Genomic DNA, 22,500 nt, shown 5'->3' on the forward strand with positions numbered 1-22,500 from the left:
AGAGGCGAGGGGCTATGAGGGACTAGGAATGGGGTCCTAGCCTACACCCTCCACCCCTGACCCCAGTCCACTGTCTTAAGCAGCCGCAGGGTCCAATCCAAAGACTTGCATCCTTCCCCTCTGCCCCTGTCGACTTCCCCTCAGATCCGAATCTGAAAAGATAGGACGCTTGTGAGCAAAACTGTGCTTTAAAAGCTCCAATAGAGCAAAATGATTTTTGGTTGTTTTCTCCTTACTTGGAGTGGACAAGTACAGAGGGGAAGGTGGAAAGTGTACAAATTGGAACCCAGCCTCGGCCTCCCCTCCCGTCTCCCTGTGGCACGGGCTGGTCTGTATGCTCATCACAGACAGGCAGGTAAAGCATGCACGGGCATAAGTGTGCACATTCCCTCTGCAGTCACAACAAGGGTCTTATAGTAAGATAAGGTGCTTCTGCGTGCCAACAAACACCCTGTGCCCTTGTACCCCCCCCAACAAACACCCTGTGCCCTTGTACCGCCCAACAAACACCCTTTGCCCTTGTACCCCCCAACAAACACCCTGTGCGCTTGTACCCCATTGTTCCCCCTATCTTGTATATTATACCCAGTTCCCCCTGGCACAGCCATGCCCACAGCCATAGAGAGAGGAGTTGTGTAAGGGGGGTGCCCATCCAGGGGTGTCTAGGAATGCCCACCCAGACAGCCAGGCATGGCTCATGCTCGCCCACTTCCCAAATTGCAGCTGAAGTGTGACATTAAAGAACTACAGTTAAAGTGACCCATGCAAAAACTCCATTACCCAGCAGGCCTTACCCTTTCCTTCACTATGAGACACTTTGCAAGAGGAAGAGACAGACAATGGATGCAGAATTAGTCAACGTTTTTACCCAGATATCCTCACTGAAGATAAAACAGTCTCTTGTACTGCACTACCAATGTCCATATTAGTGTGGACTGGACTACAGGCAGATATGCTTGGGGAAGTCCATGGTAAAATACCATAGTGGTAGACAGAGATAGTATCTAATCATATTTATTTCTACTCAAGGCAAAATGGTCTCCATGACTGTATCTGCCAATGCCCAGAGTCTGGAATCTGGACTACAGACAGATACAGTATGTGTGTGGAAGTCCAAGGATAATGGCTAGCCTTTTAGTATTAGAGAAAAGCTACTAGCCTGGACTGAACTGTCAGGGAATCATTCTGTTCGGTTTAAGTCATTAATCCATAGGTGGATTTGACCGCTTTGGCCGCGTTCCAATGTGATAACTTACGGCCTCCACTTCAGCCTTTGTGGACACCCCCTTCTTGGATTTGTGTGAGCTAGGTTTTTAGTAACAAAGGAATATACCTCGACCTTGCCAACAGCGAAAGGGCTTGGCATAGGACTGCAGTAGTGTATGCCATATCACTCACACAAATCCAGTCCACTTAATAGGGGAAGTCTACAGGGCAGGAGGGAAGGGGGTCAAAACTTTGGGATTGGAACACAGCCATTGGGGGATTTTCAAAGGGACACATAGGTTATATTCACAGTACAGTAGAGAGCACAGAAAAGATGCTAACCACTTTGTCCTCCTGTAGTGGCATGTAGTCCAGGTAGCAGTGAGAAAGTGAAAAGGAAGTGAGGGAGGGAGTGGAGGAAGCAGAGGGGAGGATAGAGGGATGCAGTAGAGGAGTGGACAGAGGAAGAGAGACAGAGGTCAAATATAGGTTCATGGAAAATGAGAAGGGAGGGAGGAAAAAGAGAAAGAGAAAAAAGGAGTGAGGGAATGGTGTAAACGTCTGTTAATACACATGAGCAAAATTCACAATACACACTTTTGATACACAGTCTATTCAGTGGTACAACCTGTAAGACGTGCAACAGTGGTGAAACACAGACGGCGTTTGACAGCAAACGTGCATGACTTGACATATCAGTCATGTGACGTCGGCATGACACATGACCTTTGTGTCACAGTGTCATGGAGGAGCAGGAAATGGGGACAAGAAGAGCAACATGATACATCATCTTACACAACCCTATATATAACTTCCTGTCTAGCTTACAATACAATATATACACTACCATTCAAAGGTTTGGGGTCACTTAGAAATGTCCTTGTTTTTGAAAGAAAATCACATTTTTTGTCCATTACAATAACACCGAATTGATCAGAAATACAGTGTAGACATAGTTAATGTTGTAAATGACTGTTGTAGCTGGAAACAGCTAATGTTTTATGGAATATCTACATAGGCGTACAGAAGCCCATTATCAGCAACCATCACTCCTGTGTTCCGATGGCACGTTGTGTCAGCTAATCCAAGTTGATAATTTTAAAAGACTAACAGACACCTAACAAGTCCTCAAATGGCAGCTTCATTAAATAGTACACGCAAAACATCAGTCTCAACGTCAATAGTGAAGAGGTGACTCCGGGATGCTGGCCTTCTAGGCAGAGTTGCAAAGAAAAAGACATATTTCAGACTGGCCAATAAAAAGAAAAGATTAAGATGGGCAAAAGAACACAGACACTGGACAGAGGAACTCTGCCTAGAAGGCCAGCATCCCGGAGTCGCCTCTTCACTGTTGACGTTGAGACTGGTGTTTTGCGGGTACTATTTAATGAAGCTGCCAGTTGAGGACTTGTGAGGTGTCTGTTTCTCAAACTAGACCCTCTAATGTACTTGTCCTCTTGCTCAGTTGTGCACCGGGGCCTCCCACTCCTCTTTCTATTCTGGTTAGAGCCAGTTTGGGCTGTTCTGAGAAAGGAATAGTACACAGCGTTGTATGAGATCTTCAGTTTCTTGGCAATTTCTCACATAGAATAGCCTTCATTTCTCAGAACAAGAATAAACGGATGAATTTCAGAGGAAAGCTCTTTGTTTCTGGACATTTTGAGCCTGTAGTCGAACCCACTAATGCTGATGCTCCAGATACTCAACTAGTCTAAAGAAGGCCAGTTTTATTGCTTCTTTAATCAGTACAACCGTTTTTAGCTGTGCTAACATAATTGCAAAAGGGTTTTCTAATGATCAATTAGCCTTTTAAAATGATAAACTTGGATTACTTAACACAACGTGCCATTGGAACACAGGAGTGATGGTTGCTGCTAATTGTCCTCTATGTCTATGTAGATATTCCATTACAAGTCAGCCTTTTCCAGCTACAATAGTCATTTACAACATTAACAATGTCTACACTGTATTAATGATCAATTTGATGTTATTTTAATGAACAAAAAAAATGTGCTTTTCTTTCATAAACAAGGACATTTCTAAGTGACCCCAAACTTTTGAAAGGTAGTGCACGTCTACTCCCAATCAGTATATGAGCCTGTATTTAAATAGCATCTAGGATAAGTTTTCCCTTTCAAATCATAATGAATATGTTTATACAGACGGGGGGGCCTGACCTTTTTTAGGAATACAGACCCTGCTTTTAATATCTGCTGCTTGGTGAGGCATTATAGATACATAAATGTGACTTTTATAACACAACATGACTATGAGGACAGGCTGGGGAGAAGGGTGAGGTTCAGTAATACCAAAATGAGTGGGTGGCACAGATTGTGTCGGGCATCACCATGCAACTGTAATGCCTTCTGCAGGACAATGCTGTGTACTGCATCGTGTCTCTGTGTCGATTTTGGGAATGTGATTATTCGGCACAGGGTGAATCGCGGTTTATAACGACAATATCAATGTTTTGTGAGTTACTGTGACTTATATGCTGCTAGTATAGAAGTCAACACATCTGATTATGATTGAGGGCATTTTGAGTCAAATATCAATTTGGTTTAACGACAATGAACAAGCTGCACCTGTACAACATGACCAAAAGTATGTGGACACCTGCTGTCGAACTGCTCATTCCAAAATCATGGGCATTAATATGGAGTTGGTCCCCCCTTTGCTGCTATTACAGCCTCCACTCTTCTGGGAAGGCTTTCCACTAGATGTTGGAAGGTGTTCGATGGGGTTGAGGTCAGGGCTCTCTGCAGGCCAATCAAGTTCTTCCACACTGACCTTGACAAACCATTTCTGTGCGGACTGGGGGCATTGTCATGCTGAAACAGGAAAGGGCCTTTCCCAAACTGTTGCCACAAAGTTGGAAGCACAGAATCATCTATAATGTCATTGTTGCTTTAAGATTTCCCTTCACTGGAACTAAGGGGCCTAGTCCTAACCATGAAACACAGCCCCAGACCATTATTCCTCCTCCACCAAACTTTACAGTTGGCACTATGCATTGGGGCAGGTAGCATTCTCCTGGCATCCGCCAAACCCAGATTTCCGTTGGACTGCCAGATGGTGAAGCGCAATTCATCCCTCCAGGGAACTCGTTTCCACTGCTCCAGAGTCCAATGGCGGCAAGCTGTACAGCACTCCAGTCGGCGCTTGGCATTGCGCATGGTGATCTTAGGCTTGTGTGCGCCTGCTCAGCCATGGAAACCCATTTCATGAAACTCCCGACAAACAGTTCATGCTGACATTGTTTCCAGAGGCAGTTTGGAACGCGGTAGTGAGTGTCGCAACCGAGGATTTTTACGCACAGCATGCTCCAGTACTCGGCGGTCCCATTCTGTGAACTTGTGTGGCCTACCACTTCGCGGCTGAGACGTTGTTGCTCCTAGATGTTTCCACTTCACAATAACAGCAGTTACAGTTGAACGGGGAAGCTCTAGTAGGGCACAAATTTGACAAAGTGACTTGTTGGAAAGGTGGCATCATATGATGGTGCCACATTGAAAGTCAATGAGCTCTTCAGTAAGGCCATTCTACTGCCAATGTTTGTCCATGGAGATTGCATGGCTGTGCGCTCAATTTTATGCACCTGTCAGCAACGGGTGTGGGTGAAATAGCTGAATCCACTCATTTGAAGGGGTGTCCACATACTTTTGTATATACAGTGTATCTTCTGTATAACTTACTGAACATGAATTCTGTAGAACCAATTTATAGTTTGATAGATTCATATAATTTTAACTCGCAGGTCTGGAAAAATACATTAAAGCTGCTGCTAAATTAAAGATTGGACCCTTTTTTCAATTTTAGGCTAAAATTACATACCCAAATCTAACTGCCTGTAGCTCAGGACCTGAAGCAAGGATATACATATTCTTGATACCATTTGAAAGGAAACAATTTGCAGTTTGTAAAAAACAGGGACCCGTTTTGGCTCGTGAGCACCACTTTCAAGACTACTGGCTGATATTATACAAAGGTTTGAGAGCACATCTTTAATTAATGCAAAGAGTTGAGTCTTTTTGACATGAGTGACACAAACTGAAGCAATGTAAGGAAACTTGCTTAGCATCCGCCCTGTCAAACAAATGTCTGTTTTGACCAACTCAGCACTGGAGAGATACATGAAGTGCTCGGGCTTAAATTTGACATGAGGTACACAGACGTGTTGAACTAAACCGGAAAACATGAATAGGAGGGAGAGTTTTATGTAATAAAACAAAGTTTTTAAATGTCAACTAATCCTGTTATTCTGCTTGGCTGGAGATAGATGGGAGAGTGGGATGGGGGATCAAGGAAGGAAGTACCACTTGAGAGAGCGCCGGTCAGAAGCCATCTCTCCAGTCTACACTGCCTACACACACACACAGGCTGTAATACGCACACAATACAACAGCAAACTACACAAAAATGCCCTTACACACATAGATTACAGCCTACACAAAAAAATACCCTTACACACATAATAGATTACAGCCTACACAAAAGTACCCATAAATACACCATAAATACTGACACTGATACACAGACACACACACTAAAACTGACTCAAACCTACACAGAATTGTTTTCTCTGCCCAGTGAGAGATGTTACTTCAAAATACCTTTGAAATAAACTGCAATAGTGCTCAAACTAATTCTTGGCATACTTTACTATTGATTTGAGTTCCTAGCCCATTATTTCACTGTAGTATTAGTTCCATGTTGATGGAATATCTAATAGAGACAACACTACTAGTGGCCGGTTATCATTATCCATAATTCATTTAATGGAATTATCCCATAATAAGTCCACAGCCTGGGCCAAAGCTTGATCCTGTGTCCTGCTCCCTGTGTGAGTCTGGGCCTAGCTGGGCCTAGCGGATCTGGAACAGATTGGCACACAGCAGGTCCAGGGACCAGGGCCCACAGTCAGGTAAGATACCCAGGAGGAGGGCCTCTCTCTTGGGCTGGACAGGAGATGGAGAGGGGCCCAGATGGGATGGGGTGGGCTTAAAATAACAGCCACATGTGGTGAGTATGGACAACGGCGCATCTCATACCGCACGCGTCCTCTGGCACTGGGGAGCTAGACTAAATCAACTAGAACCAACACTGTATCATTCACAAGGTTTGGGCTCTGGGGAGCTAGACTAAATCAACTAGAACCAACGCTGTATCATTCACAGGGTTTGGGCTCTGGGGAGCTAGACTAAATCAACTAGAACCAACGCTGTATCATTCACAGGGTTTGGGCTCTGGGGAGCTAGACTAAATCAACTAGAACCAACACTGTATCATTCACAGGGTTTGGGCTCTGGGGAGCTTGACTAAATCAACTAGAACCAACGCTGTATCATTCACAGGGTTTGGGCTCTGGGGAGCTAGACTAAATCAACTAGAACCAACGCTGTATCATTCACAGGGTTTGGGCTCTGGGGAGCTAGACTAAATCAACTAGAACCAACGCTGTATCATTCACAGGGTTTGGGCTCTGGGGAGCTAGACTAAATCAACTAGAACCAACGCTGTATCATTCACAGGGTTTGGGCTCTGGGGAGCTAGACTAAATCAACTAGAACCAACGCTGTATCATTCACAGGGTTTGAGCTCTGGGGAGCTAGACTAAATCAACTAGAACCAACGCTGTATCATTCACAGGGTTTGAGCTCTGGGGAGCTAGACTAAATCAACTAGAACCAACGCTGTATCATTCACAGGGTTTGGGCTCTGGGGAGCTAGACTAAATCAACTAGAACCAAATCGAACCTGTATCATTCACAGGGTTTGGGCTCTGGGGAGCTAGACTAAATCAACTAGAACCAACGCTGTATCATTCACAGGGTTTGGGCTCTGGGGAGCTAGACTAAATCAACTAGAACCAACGCTGTATCATTCACAGGGTTTGGGCTCTGGGGAGCTAGACTAAATCAACTAGAACCAACGCTGTATCATTCACAGGGTTTGGGCTCTGGGGAACAAGACTAAATCAACTAGAACCAATGCTGTATCATTCACAGGGTTTGGGCTCTGGGGAGCTAGACTAAATCAACTAGAACCAACGCTGTATCATTCACAGGGTTTGGGCTCTGGGGAACAAGACTAAATCAACTAGAACCAATGCTGTATCATTCACAGGGTTTGGGCTCTGGGGAGCTAGACTAAATCAACTAGAACCAACGCTGTATCATTCACAGGGTTTGGGCTCTGGGGAGCTAGACTAAATCAACTAGAACCAATGCTGTATCATTCACAGGGTTTGGGCTCTGGGGAGCTAGACTAAATCAACTAGAACCAATGCTGTATCATTCACAGGGTTTGGGCTCTGGGGAGCTAGACTAAATCAACTAGAACCAACGCTGTATCATTCACAGGGTTTGGGCTCTGGGGAGCTAGACTAAATCAACTAGAACCAATGCTGTATCATTCACAGGGTTTGGGCTCTGGGGAGCTAGACTAAATCAACTAGAACCAATTCACAGCTGTATCATTCATCATTCACAAGGTTTGGGCTCTGGGGAGCTAGACTAAATCAACTAGAACCAATGCTGTATCATTCACAGGGTTTGAGCTCTGGGGAGCTAGACTAAATCAACTAGAACCAATGCTGTATCATTCACAGGGTTTGGGCTCTGGGGAGCTAGACTAAATCAACTAGAACCAACGCTGTATCATTCACAGGGTTTGGGCTCTGGGGAGCTAGACTAAATCAACTAGAACCAACGCTGTATCATTCACAGGGTTTGGGCTCTGGGGAGCTAGACTAAATCAACTAGAACCAACGCTGTATCATTCACAGGGTTTGGGCTCTGGGGAGCTAGACTAAATCAACTAGAACCAACGCTGTATCATTCACAGGGTTTGGGCTCTGGGGAGCTAGACTAAATCAACTAGAACCAACGCTGTATCATTCACAGGGTTTGGGCTCTGGGGAGCTAGACTAAATCAACTAGAACCAACGCTGTATCATTCACAGGGTTTGGGCTCTGGGAGCTAGACTAAATCAACTAGAACCAACGCTGTATCATTCACAGGGTTTGGGCTCTGGGGAGCTAGACTAAATCAACTAGAACCAACGCTGTATCATTCACAGGGTTTGGGCTCTGGGGAGCTCGACTAAATCAACTAGAACCAACGCTGTATCATTCACAGGGTTTGGGCTCTGGGGAGCTAGACTAAATCAACTAGAACCAACGCTGTATCATTCACAGGGTTTGGGCTCTGGGAGGGTTTGGGCTCTGGGGTTTGGGCTCTGGGAGCTAGACTAAATCAACTAGAACCAACGCTGTATCATTCACAGGGTTTGGGCTCTGGGAGCTAGACTAAATCAACTAGAACCAACGCTGTATCATTCACAGGGTTTGGGCTCTGGGGAGCTCGACTAAATCAACTAGAACCAACGCTGTATCATTCACAGGGGGCTTTGGAACCAACGCTCATTCACAGGGTTTGGGCTCTGGGGACTAAATCAACTAGAACCAACGCTGTATCATTCACAGGGTTTGGGCTCTGGGGAGCTAGACTAAATCAACTAGAACCAACGCTGTATCATTCACAGGGTTTGGGCTCTGGGGAGCTAAATCAACTAGAACCAACGCTAAAGGGTTTGGGCTCTGGGGAGCAACTAGAAACCAACGCTGTATCATTCACAGGGTTTGGGCTCTGGGGAGCTAGACTAAATCAACTAGAACCAACGCTGTATCATTCACAGGGTTTGGGCTCTGGGGAGCTAGACTAAATCAACTAGAACCAACGCTGTATCATTCACAGGGTTTGGGCTCTGGGGAGCTAGACTAAATCAACTAGAACCAACGCTGTATCATTCACAGGGTTTGGGCTCTGGGGAGCTAGACTAAATCAACTAGAACCAACGCTGTATCATTCACAGGGTTTGGGCTCTGGGGAGCTAGACTAAATCAACTAGAACCAACGCTGTATCATTCACAGGGTTTGGGCTCTGGGGAGCTAGACTAAATCAACTAGAACCAACGCATTCACAGGGTTCATTCAACAGAACCAACGGTTTGGGCTTGGGCTGGGGAGCTAGACTAAATCAACTAGAACCAACGCTGTATCATTCACAGGGTTTGGGCTCTGGGGAGCTAGACTAAATCAACTAGAACCAACGCTGTATCATTCACAGGGTTTGGGCTCTGGGGAGCTAGACTAAATCAACTAGAACCAACGCTGTATCATTCACAGGGTTTGGGCTCTGGGGAGCTAGACTAAATCAACTAGAACCAACGCTGTATCATTCACAGGGTTTGGGCTCTGGGGAGCTAGACTAAATCAACTAGAACCAACGCTGTATCATTCACAGGGTTTGGGCTCTGGGGAGCTAGACTAAATCAACTAGAACCAACGCTGTATCATTCACAGGGTTTGGGCTCTGGGGAGCTAGACTAAATCAACTAGAACCAACGCTGTATCATTCACAGGGTTTGGGCTCTGGGGAGCTAGACTAAATCAACTAGAACCAACGCTGTAATTCATTTGGGCTCTGGGGAGCTAGACTAAATCAACTAGAACCAACGCTGTATCATTCACAGGGTTTGGGCTCTGGGGAGCTAGACTAAATCAACTAGAACCAACGCTGTATCATTCACAGGGTTTGGGCTCTGGGGAGCTAGACTAAATCAACTAGAACCAACGCTGTATCATTCACAGGGTTTGGGCTCTGGGGAGCTAGACTAAATCAACTAGAACCAACGCTGTATCATTCACAGGGTTTGGGCTCTGGGGAGCTAGACTAAATCAACTAGAACCAACGCTGTATCATTCACAGGGTTTGGGCTCTGGGGGTTTGGGCTCTGGGGAGCTAGACTAAATCAACTAGAACCAACGCTGTATCATTCACAGGGTTTGGGCTCTGGGGAGCTAGACTAAATCAACTAGAACCAACGCTGTATCATTCACAGGGTTTGGGCTCTGGGGAGCTAGACTAAATCAACTAGAACCAACGCTGTATCATTCACAGGGTTTGGGCTCTGGGGAGCTAGACTAAATCAACTAGAACCAACGCTGTATCATTCACAGGGTTTGGGCTCTGGGGAGCTAGACTAAATCAACTAGAACCAACGCTGTATCATTCACAGGGTTTGGGCTCTGGGGAGCTAGACTAAATCAACTAGAACCAACGCTGTATCATTCACTCTGGGTTAAATCAACTAGAACCAACGGCATTCACAGGGGGCTCTGGGGAGCTAGACTAAATCAACTAGAACCAACGCTGTATCATTCACAGGGTTTGGGCTCTGGGAGCTAGACTAAATCAACTAGAACCAACGCTGTATCATTCACAGGGTTTGGGCTCTGGGGAGCTAGACTAAATCAACTAGAACCAACGCTGTATCATTCACAGGGTTTGGGCTCTGGGGAGCTAGACTAAATCAACTAGAACCAACGCTGTATCATTCACAGGGTTTGGGCTCTGGGGAGCTAGACTAAATCAACTAGAACCAACGCTGTATCATTCACAGGGTTTGGGCTCTGGGGAGCTAGACTAAATCAACTAGAACCAACGCTGTATCATTCACAGGGTTTGGGCTCTGGGGAGCTAGACTAAATCAACTAGAACCAACGCTGTTGTATCATTCACAGGGTTTGGGCTCTGGGGAGCTAGACTAAATCAACTAGAACCAACGCTGTATCATTCACAGGGTTTGGGCTCTGGGCTCTAAATCAACTAGAACCAACGCTGTATCATTCACAGGGTTTGGGCTCTGGGGAGCTAAAAATCAACTAGAACCAACGCTGTATCATTCACAGGGTTTGGGCTCTGGGGAGCTAGACTAAATCAACTAGAACCAACGCTGTATCATTCACAGGGTTTGGGCTCTGGGGGGAGCTAGACTAAATCAACTAGAACCAACGCTGTATCATTCACAGGGTTTGGGCTCTGGGGAGCTAGACTTTGGGCTCTTCACAGGGGGGGAGCTAGACTAAATCAACTAGAACCAACGCTGTATCATTCACAGGGTTTGGGCTCTGGGGAGCTAGACTAAATCAACTAGAACCAACGCTGTATCATTCACAGGGTTTGGGCTCTGGGGAGCTAGACTAAATCAACTAGAACCAACGCTGTATCATTCACAGGGTTTGGGCTCTGGGGAGCTAGACTAAATCAACTAGAACCAACGCTGTATCATTCACAGGGTTTGGGCTCTGGGGAGCTAGACTAAATCAACTAGAACCAACGCTGTATCATTCACAGGGTTTGGGCTCTGGGGAGCTAGACTAAATCAACTAGAACCAACGCTGTATCATTCACAGGGTTTGGGCTCTGGGGAGCTAGACTAAATCAACTAGAACCAACGCTGTATCATTCACAGGGTTTGGGCTCTGGGGAGCTAGACTAAATCAACTAGAACCAACGCTGTATCATTCACAGGGTTTGGGCTCTGGGGAGCTAGACTAAATCAACTAGAACCAACGCTGTATCATTCACAGGGTTTGGGCTCTGGGGAGCTAGACTAAATCAACTAGAACCAACGCTGTATCATTCACAGGGTTTGGGCTCTGGGGAGCTAGACTAAATCAACTAGAACCAACGCTGTATCATTCACAGGGGGCTTTGGGCTCTGGGTTTGGGCTCTGGGGAGCTAGACTAAATCAACTAGAACCAACGCTGTATCATTCACAGGGTTTGGGCTCTGGGGAGCTAGACTAAATCAACTAGAACCAACGCTGTATCATTCACAGGGTTTGGGCTCTGGGGAGCTAGACTAAATCAACTAGAACCAACGCTGTATCATTCACAGGGTTTGGGCTCTGGGGAGCTAGACTAAATCAACTAGAACCAACGCTGTATCATTCACAGGGTTTGGGCTCTGGGGAGCTAGGCTTGGGCTCTGGGGAGCTAGACTAAATCAACTAGAACCAACGCTGTATCATTCACAGGGTTTGGGCTCTGGGAGCTAGACTAAATCAACTAGAACCAACGCTGTATCATTCACAGGGTTTGGGCTCTGGGGAGCTAGACTAAATCAACTAGAACCAACGCTGTATCATTCACAGGGTTTGGGCTCTGGGGAGCTAGACTAAATCAACTAGAACCAACGCTGTATCATTCACAGGGTTTGGGCTCTGGGGAGCTAGACTAAATCAACTAGAACCAACGCTGTATCATTCACAGGGTTTGGGCTCTGGGGAGCTAGACTAAATCAACTAGAACCAACGCTGTATCATTCACAGGGTTTGGGCTCTGGGGAGCTAGACTAAATCAACTAGAACCAACGCTGTATCATTCACAGGGTTTGGGCTCTGGGCTCTGGGAGCTAGACTAAATCAACTAGAACCAACGCTGTCATTCATTTGGGCTCTGGGGAGCTAGACTAAATCAACTAGGGTTTGGGCTCTGGGGAGCTAGACTAAATCAACTAGAACCAACGCTGTATCATTCACAGGGTTTGGGCTCTGGGGAGCTAGACTAAATCAACTAGAACCAACGCTGTATCATTCACAGGGTTTGGGCTCTGGGGAGCTAGACTAAATCAACTAGAACCAACGCTGTATCATTCACAGGGTTTGGGCTCTGGGGAGCTAGACTAAATCAACTAGAACCAACGCTGTATCATTCACAGGGTTTGGGCTCTGGGGAGCTAGACTAAATCAACTAGAACCAACGCTGTAAATCAACTAGAACCAACGCTGTATCATTCACAGGGTTTGGGCTCTGGGGAGCTAGACTAAATCAACTAGAACCAACGCTGTATCATTCACAGGGTTTGGGCTCTGGGGAGCTAGACTAAATCAACTAGAACCAACGCTGTATCATTCACAGGGTTTGGGCTCTGGGGAGCTAGACTAAATCAACTAGAACCAACGCTGTATCATTCACAGGGTTTGGGCTCTGGGGAGCTAGACTAAATCAACTAGAACCAACGCTGTATCATTCACAGGGTTTGGGCTCTGGGGAGCTAGACTAAATCAACTAGAACCAACGCTGTATCATTCACAGGGTTTGGGCTCTGGGGAGCTAGACTAAATCAACTAGAACCAACGCTGTATCATTCACAGGGTTTGGGCTCTGGGGAGCTAGACTAAATCAACTAGAACCAACGCTGTATCATTCACAGGGTTTGGGCTCTGGGGAGCTAGACTAAATCAACTAGAACCAACGCTGTATCATTCACAGGGTTTGGGCTCTGGGGAGCTAGACTAAATCAACTAGAACCAACGCTGTATCATTCACAGGGTTTGGGCTCTGGGGAGCTAGACTAAATCAACTAGAACCAACGCTGTATCATTCACAGGGTTTGGGCTCTGGGGAGCTAGACTAAATCAACTAGAACCAACGCTGTATCATTCACAGGGTTTGGGCTCTGGGGAGCTAGACTAAATCAACTAGAACCAACGCTGTATCATTCACAGGGTTTGGGCTCTGGGGAGCTAGACTAAATCAACTAGAACCAACGCTGTATCATTCACAGGGTTTGGGCTCTGGGGAGCTAGACTAAATCAACTAGATTCACAGGGTTTGGGCTCTGGGGACTAGACTAAATCAACTAGAACCAACGCTGTATCATTCACAGGGTTTGGGCTCTGGGGAGCTAGACTAAATCAACTAGAACCAACGCTGTATCATTCACAGGGTTTGGGCTCTGGGGAGCTAGACTAAATCAACTAGAACCAACGCTGTATCATTCACAGGGTTTGGGCTCTGGGGAGCTAGACTAAATCAACTAGAACCAACGCTGTATCATTCACAGGGTTTGGGCTCTGGGGAGCTAGACTAAATCAACTAGAACCAACGCTGTATCATTCACAGGGTTTGGGCTCTGGGGAGCTAGACTAAATCAACTAGAACCAACGCTGTATCATTCACAGGGTTTGGGCTCTGGGGAGCTAGACTAAATCAACTAGAACCAACGCTGTATCATTCACAGGGTTTGGGCTCTGGGGAGCTAGACTAAATCAACTAGAACCAACGCTGTATCATTCACAGGGTTTGGGCTCTGGGGAGCTAGACTAAATCAACTAGAACCAACGCTGTATCATTCACAGGGTTTGGGCTCTGGGGAGCTAGACTAAATCAACTAGAACCAACGCTGTATCATTCACAGGGTTTGGGCTCTGGGGAGCTAGACTAAATCAACTAGAACCAACGCTGTATCATTCACAGGGTTTGGGCTCTGGGAGCTAGACTAAATCAACTAGAACCAACGCTGTATCATTCACAGGGTTTGGGCTCTGGGGAGCTAGACTAAATCAACTAGAACCAACGCTGTATCATTCACAGGGTTTGGGCTCTGGGGAGCTAGACTAAATCAACTAGAACCAACGCTGTATCATTCACAGGGTTTGGGCTCTGGGGAGCAGACTAAATCAACTAGAACCAACGCTGTATCATTCACAGGGCTCTGGGGAGCTAGACTAAATCAACTAGAACCAACGCTGTATCATTCACAGGGTTTGGGCTCTGGGGAGCTAGACTAAATCAACTAGAACCAACGCTGTATCATTCACAGGGTTTGGGCTCTGGGGGAGCTAGACTAAATCTGGGGAGCTAGACTAAATCAACTAGAACCAACGCTGTATCATTCACAGGGTTTGGGCTCTGGGGAGCTAGACTAAATCAACTAGAACCAACGCTGTATCATTCACAGGGTTTGGGCTCTGGGGAGCTAGACTAAATCAACTAGAACCAACGCTGTATCATTCACAGGGTTTGGGCTCTGGGGAGCTAGACTAAATCAACTAGAACCAACGCTGTATCATTCACAGGGTTTGGGCTCTGGGGAGCTAGACTAAATCAACTAGAACCAACGCTGTATCATTCACAGGGTTTGGGCTCTGGGGAGCTAGACTAAATCAACTAGAACCAACGCTGTATCATTCACTCTGGGGTTTGGGCTCTTTGGGGAGCTAGACTAAATCAACTAGAACCAACGCTGTATCATTCACAGGGTTTGGGCTCTGGGGAGCTAGACTAAATCAACTAGAACCAACGCTGTATCATTCACAGGGTTTGGGCTCTGGGGAGCTAGACTAAATCAACTAGAACCAACGCTGTATCATTCACAGGGTTTGGGCTCTGGGGAGCTAGACTAAATCAACTAGAACCAACGCTGTATCATTCACAGGGTTTGGGCTCTGGGGAGCTAGACTAAATCAACTAGAACCAACGCTGTATCATTCACAGGGTTTGGGCTCTGGGGAGCTAGACTAAATCAACTAGAACCAACGCTGTATCATTCACAGGGTTTGGGCTCTGGGGAGCTAGACTAAATCAACTAGAACCAACGCTGTATCATTCACAGGGTTTGGGCTCTGGGGAGCTAGACTAAATCAACTAGAACCAACGCTGTATCATTCACAGGGTTTGGGCTCTGGGGAGCTAGACTAAATCAACTAGAACCAACGCTGTATCATTCACAGGGTTTGGGCTCTGGGGAGCTAGACTAAATCAACTAGAACCAACGCTGTATCATTCACAGGGTTTGGGCTCTGGGGAGCTAGACTAAATCAACTAGAACCAACGCTGTATCATTCACAGGGTTTGGGCTCTGGGGAGCTAGACTAAATCAACTAGAACCAACGCTGTATCATTCACAGGGTTTGGGCTCTGGGGAGCTAGACTAAATCAACTAGAACCAACGCTGTATCATTCACAGGGTTTGGGCTCTGGGGAGCTAGACTAAATCAACTAGAACCAACGCTGTATCATTCACAGGGTTTGGGCTCTGGGAGCTAGACTAAATCAACTAGAACCAACGCTCTGGGGAGCTAGACTAAATCAACTAGAACCAACGCTGTATCATTCACAGGGTTTGGGCTCTGGGGAGCTAGACTAAATCAACTAGAACCAACGCTGTATCATTCACAGGGTTTGGGCTCTGGGGAGCTAGACTAAATCAACTAGAACCAACGCTGTATCATTCACAGGGTTTGGGCTCTGGGGAGCTCTAAATCAACTAGAACCAACGCTGTATCATTCAGGGTTTGGGCAGGGTTTGGGCTCTGGGGAGCTAGACTAAATCAACTAGAACCAACGCTGTATCATTCACAGGGTTTGGGCTCTGGGGAGCTAGACTAAATCAACTAGAACCAACGCTAGAACCAACGAACCAACGCTGTATCATTCACAGGGTTTGGGCTCTGGGGAGCTAGACTAAATCAACTAGAACCAACGCTGTATCATTCACAGGGTTTGGGCTCTGGGGAGCTAGACTAAATCAACTAGAACCAACGCTGTATCATTCACAGGGTTTGGGCTCTGGGGAGCTAGACTAAATCAACTAGAACCAACGCTGTATCATTCACAGGGTTTGGGCTCTGGGGAGCTAGACTAAATCAACTAGAACCAACGCTGTATCATTCACAGGGTTTGGGCTCTGGGGAGCTAGACTAAATCAACTAGAACCAACGCTGTATCATTCACAGGGTTTGGGCTCTGGGGAGCTAGACTAAATCAACTAGAACCAACGCTGTATCATTCACAGGGTTTGGGCTCTGGGGAGCTAGAACTAAATCAACTAGAACCAACGCTGTATCATTCACAGGGTTTGGGCTCTGGGGAGCTAGACTAAATCAACTAGAACCAACGCTGTATCATTCACAGGGTTTGGGCTCTGGGGAGCTAGACTAAATCAACTAGAACCAACGCTGTATCATTCACAGGGTTTGGGCTCTGGGGAGCTAGACTAAATCAACTAGAACCAACGCTGTATCATTCACAGGGTTTGGGCTCTGGGGAGCTAGACTAAATCAACTAGAACCAACGCTGTATCATTCACAGGGTTTGGGCTCTGGGGAGCTAGACTAAATCAACTAGAACCAACGCTGTATCATTCACAGGGTTTGGGCTCTGGGGAGCTAGACTAAATCAACTAGAACCAACGCTGTATCATTCACAGGGTTTGGGCTCTGGGGAGCTAGACTAAATCAACTAGAACCAACGCTGTATCATTCACAGGGTTTGGGCTCTGGGGAGCTAGACTAAATCAACTAGAACCAACGCTGTATCATTCACAGGGTTTGGGCTCTGGGGAGCTAGACTAAATCAACTAGAACCAACGCTGTATCATTCACAGGGTTTGGGCTCTGGGGAGCTAGACTAAATCAACTAGAACCAACGCTGTATCATTCACAGGGTTTGGGCTCTGGGGAGCTAGACTAAATCAACTAGAACCAACGCTGTATCATTCACAGGGTTTGGGCTCTGGGGAGCTAGACTAAATCAAATCAACTAGAACCAACTGTATCATTCACAGGGTTTGGGCTCTGGGGAGCTAGACTAAATCAACTAGAACCAACGCTGTATCATTCACAGGGTTTGGGCTCTGGGGAGCTAGACTAAATCAACTAGAACCAACGCTGTATCATTCACAGGGTTTGGGCTCTGGGGAGCTAGACTAAATCAACTAGAACCAACGCTGTATCATTCACAGGGTTTGGGCTCTGGGGAGCTAGACTAAATCAACTAGAACCAACGCTGTATCATTCACAGGGTTTGGGCTCTGGGGAGCTAGACTAAATCAACTAGAACCAACGCTGTATCATTCACAGGGTTTGGGCTCTGGGGAGCTAGACTAAATCAACTAGAACCAACGCTGTATCATTCACAGGGTTTGGGCTCTGGGAGCTAGACTAAATCAACTAGAACCAACGCTGTATCATTCACAGGGTTTGGGCTCTGGGGAGCTAGACTAAATCAACTAGAACCAACGCTGTATCATTCACAGGGTTTGGGCTCTGGGGAGCTAGAAAATCCAGAACCAACGCTGTATCATTCACAGGGTTTGGGCTCTGGGGAGCTAGACTAAATCAACTAGAACCAACGCTGTATCATTCACAGGGTTTGGGCTCTGGGGAGCTAGACTAAATCAACTAGAACCAACGCTAATTCACAGGGTTTGGGCTCTGGGAGCTAGAAAATCCAGAACCAACGCTGTATCATTCACAGGGTTTGGGCTCTGGGGAGCTAGACTAAATCAACTAGAACCAACGCTGTATCATTCACAGGGTTTGGGCTCTGGGGAGCTAGACTAAATCAACTAGAACCAACGCTGTATCATTCACAGGGTTTGGGCTCTGGGGAGCTAGACTAAATCAACTAGAACCAACGCTGTATCATTCACAGGGTTTGGGCTCTGGGGAGCTAGACTAAATCAACTAGAACCAACGCTGTATCATTCACAGGGTTTGGGCTCTGGGGAGCTAGACTAAATCAACTAGAACCAACGCTGTATCATTCACAGGGTTTGGGCTCTGGGGAGCTAGACTAAATCAACTAGAACCAACGCTGTATCATTCACAGGGTTTTCACAGGGCTCTGGGGCTAGCTCAACTAGAACCAACGCTAAACAGGGTTTGGGCAACTAAATCAACTAGAACCAACGCTGTATCATTCACAGGGTTTGGGCTCTGGGGAGCTAGACTAAATCAACTAGAACCAACGCTGTATCATTCACAGGGTTTGGGCTCTGGGGAGCTAGACTAAATCAACTAGAACCAACGCTGTATCATTCACAGGGTTTGGGCTCTGGGGAGCTAGACTAAATCAACTAGAACCAACGCTGTATCATTCACAGGGTTTGGGCTCTGGGGAGCTAGACTAAATCAACTAGAACCAACGCTGTATCATTCACAGGGTTTGGGCTCTGGGGAGCTAGACTAAATCAACTAGAACCAACGCTGTATCATTCACAGCTAGACTAAATCAACTAGAACCAACGCTGTATCATTCACAGGGTTTGGGCTCTGGGGAGCTAGACTAAATCAACTAGAACCAACGCTGTATCATTCACAGGGTTTGGGCTCTGGGGAGCTAGACTAAATCAACTAGAACCAACGCTGTATCATTCACAGGGTTTGGGCTCTGGGGAGCTAGACTAAATCAACTAGAACCAACGCTGTATCATTCACAGGGTTTGGGCTCTGGGGAGCTAGACTAAATCAACTAGAACCAACGCTGTATCATTCACAGGGTTTGGGCTCTGGGGAGCTAGACTAAATCAACTAGAACCAACGCTGTATCATTCACAGGGTTTGGGCTCTGGGGAGCTAGACTAAATCAACTAGAACCAACGCTGTATCATTCACAGGGTTTGGGCTCTGGGGAGCTAGACTAAATCAACTAGAACCAACGCTGTATCATTCACAGGGTTTGGGCTCTGGGGAGCTAGACTAAATCAACTAGAACCAACGCTGTATCATTCACAGGGTTTGGGCTCTGGGGAGCTAGACTAAATCAACTAGAACCAACGCTGTATCATTCACAGGGTTTGGGCTCTGGGGAGCTAGACTAAATCAACTAGAACCAACGCTGTATCATTCACAGGGTTTGGGCTCTGGGGAGCTAGACTAAATCAACTAGAACCAACGCTGTATCATTCACAGGGTTTGGGCTCTGGGGGAGGGTTTGGGCTCTGGGGAGCTAGACTAAATCAACTAGAACCAACGCTGTATCATTCACAGGGTTTGGGCTCTGGGGAGCTAGACTAAATCAACTAGAACCAACGCTGTATCATTCACAGGGGGCTTTGGGCTCTGGGGGGCTAGACTAAATCAACTAGAACCAACGCTGTATCATTCACAGGGTTTGGGCTCTGGGGAGCTAGACTAAATCAACTAGAACCAACGCTGTATCATTCACAGGGTTTGGGCTCTGGGGAGCTAGACTAAATCAACTAGAACCAACGCTGTATCATTCACAGGGTTTGGGCTCTGGGGAGCTAGAAATCTAAACCAACGCTCATTCACTTTGGGCTCTGAACCAACGCTGTATCATTCACAGGGTTTGGGCTCTGGGGAGCTAGCTAAATCAACTAGAACTAAATCAACTAGAACCAACGCTGTATCATTCACAGGGTTTGGGCTCTGGGGAGCTAGACTAAATCAACTAGAACCAACGCTGTACGGGTTTGGGCTGGGGAGCTATAAATCATTCATTCAGGGTTTGGGCTCTGGGGAGCTAGACTAAATCAACTAGAACCAACGCTGTATCATTCACAGGGTTTGGGCTCTGGGGAGCTAGACTAAATCAACTAGAACCAACGCTGTATCATTCACAGGGTTTGGGCTCTGGGGAGCTAGACTAAATCAACTAGAACCAACGCTGTATCATTCACAGGGTTTGGGCTCTGGGGAGCTAGACTAAATCAACTAGAACCAACGCTGTATCATTCACAGGGTTTGGGCTCTGGGGAGCTAGCTCAACTAGAACCAACGGGGGAGCTAGACTAAATCAACTAGAACCAACGCTGTATCATTCACAGGGTTTGGGCTCTGGGGAGCTAGACTAAATCAACTAGAACCAACGCTGTATCATTCACAGGGTTTGGGCTCTGGGGAGCTAGACTAAATCAACTAGAACCAACGCTGTATCATTCACAGGGTTTGGGCTCTGGGAGCTAGACTAAATCAACTAGAACCAACGCTGTATCATTCACAGGGTTTGGGCTCTGGGGAGCTAGACTAAATCAACTAGAACCAACGCTGTATCATTCACAGGGTTTGGGCTCTGGGGAGCTAGACTAAATCAACTAGAACCAACGCTGTATCATTCACAGGGTTTGGGCTCTGGGGAGCTAGACTAAATCAACTAGAACCAACGCTGTATCATTCACAGGGTTTGGGCTCTGGGGAGCTAGACTAAATCAACTAGAACCAACGCTGTATCATTCACAGGGTTTGGGCTCTGGGAGCTAGACTAAATCAACTAGAACCAACGCTGTATCATTCACAGGGTTTGGGCTCTGGGGAGCTAGACTAAATCAACTAGAACCAACGCTGTATCATTCACAGGGTTTGGGCTCTGGGGAGCTAGACTAAATCAACTAGAACCAATCATTCACAGGGTTTGGGCTCTGTATCATTCAGAACCAGGGTTTGGGCTCTGGGGAGCTAGACTAAATCAACTAGAACCAACGCTGTATCATTCACAGGGTTTGGGCTCTGGGGAGCTAGACTAAATCAACTAGAACCAACGCTGTATCATTCACAGGGTTTGGGCTCTGGGGAGCTAGACTAAATCAACTAGAACCAACGCTGTATCATTCACAGGGTTTGGGCTCTGGGGAGCTAGACTAAATCAACTAGAACCAACGCTGTATCATTCACAGGGTTTGGGCTCTGGGGAGCTAGACTAAATCAACTAGAACCAACGCTGTATCATTCACAGGGTTTGGGCTCTGGGGAGCTAGACTAAATCAACTAGAACCAACGCTGTATCATTCACAGGGTTTGGGCTCTGGGGAGCTAGACTAAATCAACTAGAACCAACGCTGTATCATTCACAGGGTTTGGGCTCTGGGGAGCTAGACTAAATCAACTAGAACCAACGCTGTATCATTCACAGGGTTTGGGCTCTGGGGAGCTAGACTAAATCAACTAGAACCAACGCTGTATCATTCACAGGGTTTGGGCTCTGGGGAGCTAGACTAAATCAACTAGAACCAACGCTGTATCATTCACAGGGTTTGGGCTCTGGGGAGCTAGACTAAATCAACTAGAACCAACGCTGTATCATTCACAGGGTTTGGGCTCTGGGGAGCTAGACTAAATCAACTAGAACCAACGCTGTATCATTCACAGGGTTTGGGCTCTGGAACCAACGCTGGAGGGTTTGGGCTCTGGGGAGCTACTAAATCAACTAGAACCAACGCTGTATCATTCACAGGGTTTGGGCTCTGGGGAGCTAGACTAAATCAACTAGAACCAACGCTGTATCATTCACAGGGTTTGGGCTCTGGGGAGCTAGACTAAATCAACTAGAACCAACGCTGTATCATTCACAGGGTTTGGGCTCTGGGGAGCTAGACTAAATCAACTAGAACCAACGCTGTATCATTCACAGGGTTTGGGCTCTGGGGAGCTAGACTAAATCAACTAGAACCAACGCTGTATCATTCACAGGGTTTGGGCTCTGGGGAGCTAGACTAAATCAACTAGAACCAACGCTGTATCATTCACAGGGTTTGGGCTCTGGGGAGCTAGACTAAATCAACTAGAACCAACGCTGTATCATTCATTTGGGCTCTGGGGAGCTTCAACTAGAACCAACGCTGTATCATTCACAGGGTTTGGGCTCTGGGGAGCTAGACTAAATCAACTAGAACCAACGCTGTATCATTCACAGGGTTTGGGCTCTGGGGAGCTAGACTAAATCAACTAGAACCAACGCTGTATCATTCACAGGGTTTGGGCTCTGGGGAGCTAGACTAAATCAACTAGAACCAACGCTGTATCATTCACAGGGTTTGGGCTCTGGGGAGCTAGACTAAATCAACTAGAACCAACGCTGTATCATTCACAGGGTTTGGGCTCTGGGGAGCTAGACTAAATCAACTAGAACCAACGCTG

General features: G+C 46.6%; 1 protein-coding gene across 1 annotated transcript in view; it reads right to left on the reverse strand.

Annotated features, from left to right (window-relative positions):
• LOC118378574 (regulating synaptic membrane exocytosis protein 1-like) overlaps positions 1-22,500 on the reverse strand; it is a 124,050-nt gene that overhangs the window by 58,156 nt on the left and 43,394 nt on the right. The window lies entirely within an intron of this gene.

The sequence above is a fragment of the Oncorhynchus keta genome, chromosome 10 (genome assembly GCF_023373465.1).
Source record: "Oncorhynchus keta strain PuntledgeMale-10-30-2019 chromosome 10, Oket_V2, whole genome shotgun sequence".
NCBI classification, from domain to species: domain Eukaryota; kingdom Metazoa; phylum Chordata; class Actinopteri; order Salmoniformes; family Salmonidae; genus Oncorhynchus; species Oncorhynchus keta.